Raw genomic sequence first — 6,088 nt, forward strand, 5'->3', positions numbered from 1 at the left:
CCCGTCTAAACAGGCACATATGTCTCAAAGCTCAAAATGTTGATGACTGAGGTAAGCTTTTGTTCATCGGCTTTGCTAGTAGATGGTTTCTTGTACTTTACAGGCCAATTAGCCATTTTAATGGCACCAAATGACTTCTAAATGCACCTAAAAGCTCGCTTAGCAGCCTAAAAATGGATTGCAACAAAACACGCTCTCAATTATTGGCTTTGTTAATGAGTGTTGCTGTTGTAGCGTTCATGCCAACTCCCATATTGCTCGTATCCCCCTTTTCTTTTCCAGCTTTCAAGACCAATTGAGGGGCTGCAACGAACGAGTCGGTTCCAATCTAAATAGGTGTCCCAGCGTCCCCCATTACAATTGCAGAGCAAGACACTGCTTTGATTATACACCAAACAACTGGAGCTCCAGCTTTCCAGAGCAAGCGAGGGGCTTACCCGTGGAAAGAATACCAGAGGGCACGTCCCTCCCATCCAGGCAAACTTGGATCCCCCTGCCTCTCCACTGTAGTCAACGCCAAGTTATGACTTCAGGCCTTTTAGCATGAACTCACCTTCAGTGGCGTTTCCAGAACTTAGAACTTTGCTCCAATGAAGATGGTTCCTTTGAACCTTTACTACTGTAAATCAAGAGCAGGTGAGGTCTAATCTCGTTGCTCATGCTGGTTCTCCTCAGTCCCTATTAGGTCAGATTGATTGTGTCTAGGTGGCCAGCATCGACCCCATGGGAACCACACTTGACTTGTATGGATCACAGGCTTTGAAAAAAGGCCTTAGTGGCCGACTGAGTTTCTCATCTGAATTTAACAGGGTTGAGCTGAACTGAGCTCTTGAGGAGTTTCACCATATAAAACACTAACTTGAAATGAAGACAGGGGGGTTCCTTCTCTCTTATGAGCCGCAGCTGAGGAATTATAGGAGATCAGGTTCTTATTTTGTTACGTCTTGCTGAATCTGCGGGCCCCACAGGCTTTTTAAAGTTGGCCACAAATGGTCCAACCACCCTGGATTCACTGGGACTCCACATTTGTTTCGAATTATGGGCATTACAATCCCTCTTATGGGAAAAAGAGAGGGCATTTTCTTTCCTGTAAGCAAACGTTAAGGCAATAATAATACATCAAGACTTCTCGTCATGCCACCTCACTTTACGAATGCCCATTAGTGCTCATTGCGAATGATAGGAGAAAAATATCTGTGATGGATTGTGGCCTTATACAACTTTGATCTAAGTGAAGCGTGGCAATAAGATCTTTGCGGGGGTTGTGGCGGTTTTCGTTCAGCTGCTCGGGCGCCCGTGTGAATCAGTCATATCTGCAGTTTAGGTTTCCGCATGATCAAGGTGCAAATTAGCCGAATTACGCGTCGCCAACTGGAGAGGACGGGCCGCCTCGCTGCCAAGAGCTACATCTGAACACCATGACTCAGCTATTAAACTCGTGTTATAAAGTCTCTCGCTCTCTGCCGAGCACAAGTGATGAAAAATGAGACAGATATCGAGCAGCTGTTGTCCAAGAGCATCGGGGGGACCGCTACGGAATCCAAGAAACCTCTTGTGAACGCCGCCAAAAAATGCCAAAACACATTTAACGCTTGCAATGCAGTTGCACACACACCCTCGAGGCATTACATTGACTGTACTGTCGAATCGCTTGGCCAACGCATGACGGATCCTCTCGCGAGACGCAGTGGAGATACCTGAGCGTTTGTACAACAAGCACGTGAAACGGCTGCTGTCATGTTCATCAACGGCGCTGTAGGAAGTCCCGCCCAGGAAGTGATCTCAAGGATGAGCGATTAGTGTGTCAAGATGATAAAAGATGATACCTCCTCTCTCCCTGTGGGAGAAGGAGCTGCTGGACATACTGGTGATCAGTGTTGGGCAGTAAAGTAACATATTACTGTAGGCCTAATGTTATTACTTTTCCAGTAATTCAATTAGTAATGTAACAGATTACAATTTCCAAAAAAGCAATTCTATTACAGTTACTAATCCAAGTAACTAAGTTACTGCATTACTTTCTCCAGCGCTGGCACAGGGCTAAAACAAAGTGTGGAGATGGGTATGGCTATATGAGACAACTGCACTGCCAGAACGCGATTACTGTATTATTTTGTTCTAGGTAACATTAGGCAAATAAAAAGGATCAGCTGTTGATTGTTGAGTCCTCCTCTAAGATTAATTGTTGTTCCAATAAAGTGGATTCAGTTTTAAAAGGAGCTGGCTAAACAGGTTGTACATCACTTTATGGAAGGGGGTAGTGAAAGTAATAATATTACTTTCACTAGTAATGTAGTAACAATAGTAATGTAGGCTAACGAGTAACGTAACAAAATTGTGATATCAAGTAATAAGTAAAGTAAGTTAATTACTTTTTAAAGGAGTAATAAGTAACTAATTACATTTCCTGAGTAACTTGCCCAACACTGCTTGTGATACAGTAGTAGGAAGTGCAAGAATGTGCGCACGTATTCCCATGCATGCCCAACCCGGTCTCACCCCATGGCGTACAAATAACGTGCAATACGTGCCATATTTGCCATGTACCAGTGATGATGTTGATTGGTAGGACAATCCATGCTGTTCCTCATAGTAGCTCTGAAAACTTGGGCAAAAACGAATGCAAGGTCAATAAGGTCACACTCCTGTATGTACAAGCTGACTGAGGCTCACTGAAATGTCATCCACAGTCACACAAAGTACATTTCAGTCAGCTTGTACATACAGGAGCGTGACCCCTTTGACCTTGAATTCTTTTTTGCCCAACTTTCCAGAGTTACTGTGAGGAACAGGATGGATCTGTGCTTAGAAAGATCTACCAAACAACATCATCAAGCAAATCGGGCTAGCTTAGATGACGAAAACATGAAATGGGACTCACGGTTGAAAGGGAGACTTTGGACACACTGGGACACGAACACGGGTCCATGGCGTGAAAGGCGTGTGTTTTATGTCTCACACCCTATTGGGCGCTCCAGCTTATTTCAATGTCACGAGTTCGACCAACTTTTGTCATGTATTGTTGCCCATGAGAAGATTTTAAGTATGTGTGCGAGAGAGAGAGAAAGAGAAAGAGGGGAGTGAATTAGGTTGATGGACAGACTTTCTTGGCCAATACTTCTACTCCAGACACGGGGATTTCCTGTGATGAGCAATTTCACCCAGGCACAACTGGAACATCTCAGCAGACATTCGGCACCGTTTCTCTCATTCTTCCACTTAGAACATTTGGAGCCATTCTGCGCCTCTCCGCGGCCACTCCCTTCCCTTCACATGGCAATATTTCTTTTTATTCCTTTCATAATTCTTGTCATGTAGGCTACTGTACTTCTCTCCGCATCTTGCTCCCTCGTCTCCCTCCTTCCCTCCTCCATCTGTCCCTTGCTCCCTCCTCTCCCTCCTTCCCTTCCTTCCTCCATCTGTCCCTTGCAGCCCTTCACATTTTCTATTCTTCTTTTTATCGTTATTCTTGTCATGCTCTTGCTTTAGCTTGTCTCAGACTGGTCGCCAGAATAAAATGTCGGCATCGTACGTTTCTGCAATCCACGGATATGTAGAATATCTCGCCTAATATATCTCGCATATCACGTTTCTAGATACGTCACGTGAATATCAACGTTATACACGTGGCATGGTAGGGGTGTTGTGGTCGGGGGTTGGATGGAGGGAGTAAGTGTTTTTCTTTCACAGCGGAGAGCCGTTCCCAGCGTCTCCAAAGTCTACATTTCAACCATTGTTATTTAAGCCCAACCTTAACCTTATGCAAGTTGTTGTACTTGTCTAAACACAACCAAAGTTATGGGGTCTCTCACAGGCCGAGTTTCAAGAAATGGAGACCCCGTGTCACGTCACCTCATTTCACCCCGTCGTCAACAGCCAATCAGCTCTAAATATATGTCATATGTCTGTTATGACGTGTGTCTCCTGATTCATAACCCCATCCTCAATAGCCAATCAGCCCCTGTCATCTGTCAATATGACGTCTGTTATGACATCGCTGCTGATTCGGGATTCTCTATCCTAGACTGAGCAGATGCCCTCCTCTCTCACCACAAGAGGAGCGTCATCTTATCACGGAGTCATTAGTCGCCATGCTATTTGTGAATATAGCTTGCTTGTCAAATTTTACCCACTGGTCTCTCATGATTGCAGTTATTTTATTTGCATGTAGCGTTGGAAAGGCAGCGAGGTTTTCAAATTAACCGCTGTTTTGTTTCAAATGTACGTTGAGATTGTAGGTTTGCAGAAACATAAAATGTCACGTTTTAGAAAAGTAAAGATTTACATTGAGATTATACATGTGGATTGTGAGAAATGTAAAATGCTGACATTTTAGTCTGGGAAATGGGTTGTCTTCCTTTAGCTCATTCTCCCTTCTCTCCTTATGTTCATTCATGAGCATTTGTTCAGCTCAGGTCCATGCCTGTGGGCGAGCGCCAAGCTCTTTCTGCATGAAGGCCTCGATTTCTCTCTCTCACACTCTCACACACCATGCCATCCATCTCTCATCTCGCAGTGTTCCACCTCCAGGCCTGTTGACCACCTGCCACCTCTCTTCCACGGCCCTCATCATCGCTCCCAAAGGAAAGAACTCCTCTACCTCCCGTACGTCGTCTTCCTCCTCCTCCCTGTTTTCCCATGCAGAGCATTCCAGGACGCAAGCCAGGACCATTTCCCCATCCACTCTCGCTCAGAATTAATCAAGTACAGCAGAGCTCCATCTGCACATGGTGTACCGCAGCCAATACAGAGCCCACCGCCACGTTTGCTGATCTACAATTACACATTCAATTGTGTTTGGAATCACACAGTGTGATTTGATTGAGAACTTTTTAAATATCAATATATCATTGTGAAAGTAATGGGGCACAGTTATCGTAAACAAATTAGACCATGGTCAAGATGAGTGGTAGCTTCCATTTCCCATAAACAAACAGGGTGTCACTAACCAAAAAAGAAGAAGGTTGTAGGTCCATTTACACTGGAAGAACAGCGCCCTCTTCCTGTCTTGTGCTGTAAAGCAATATGGCACATTTCCCTCCAATCTGACTGGTACACAATGCAAAATGCAGAGTAGGCTGGTAGAGCCTGCTAGTCTTTTTGGCAAAAGTCTAGTTTTCATTATGGTATTAAACCCTAATATTGTTGTCATATATAACTTTTGGATTCTATCTGGAGGACCCTTGTTTTTGTGCCGGCTTCAACTTTTTTTTGTGCAAGCTTCAAATAAGCCTGGCTTATTTGAACAGAATAGGGCAAAAAGACGTTGCATCTAACAGTTTTAGAGCCCTTATTGTGAAACTACAACATTTTGTGCTGTGGAACAACGGTGCTATGAAACAAGTTCCTGTGAGTCTGGACTGGACCTACTAGTGTCTATGATGACCCTTTTTCACCAAAGCCCACCCAGGACACTGACCGCACCCATGAATCCTACTACTGTAATTGGGGAGCTGTGTGTCTGTCTGTCCAGAGTTGCAAGGCGCTCCATACTTTGCCGAAACACTTTTCACGGGTCTGGCACTGGCGCAGAGAAAACTGAAAAATTGCGCCCATACGGGGAGGTACCGTATGTCAAAGTTTTTGAGTTTAACTCACACACCATTGCTCCGATTGCCTCCAAACATGGAGAGTGCCCTTAGGGGGACCTGACGGAGTGCAGTGCCGAATTTCGTGAAGTTCGGACAGCGCCACCTGGCAACACAAAAAGCGGTTTATCTCGAGAATCGTTCATCCGATCGACTTCAACCTTGGGAAGTGCGCTGCCGGGAACCCGACGGAGTGCGGTGCCCAATTTCCGACACGCGCATAGTCATAGCACCAACTGTTAACACAAAAAGCGATTTATCTCGAGAGCTGTTCATCTGATCGACTTCACCCTTGGAGGATTGCGCTGCCGGGAACCGGACGGAGTGTGGTGTCCAATGTCGGACATGCACATAGTCATAGCGCCACCTATTGGCAACACGAAAAGCGGTTTATCTCGAGAACCGTTGATCCGATCAATGGGGAGTGCACTGCCGGGAACCCGAGCGAAGCGCACGCCCATTTCTAGTAATAATAATGAATGCTGGGTCAGATCAGAACA

Source organism: Poromitra crassiceps (genome assembly GCF_964638095.1).
Source record: "Poromitra crassiceps genome assembly, chromosome: 7".
Classification (NCBI taxonomy): Eukaryota; Metazoa; Chordata; class Actinopteri; order Beryciformes; family Melamphaidae; genus Poromitra; species Poromitra crassiceps.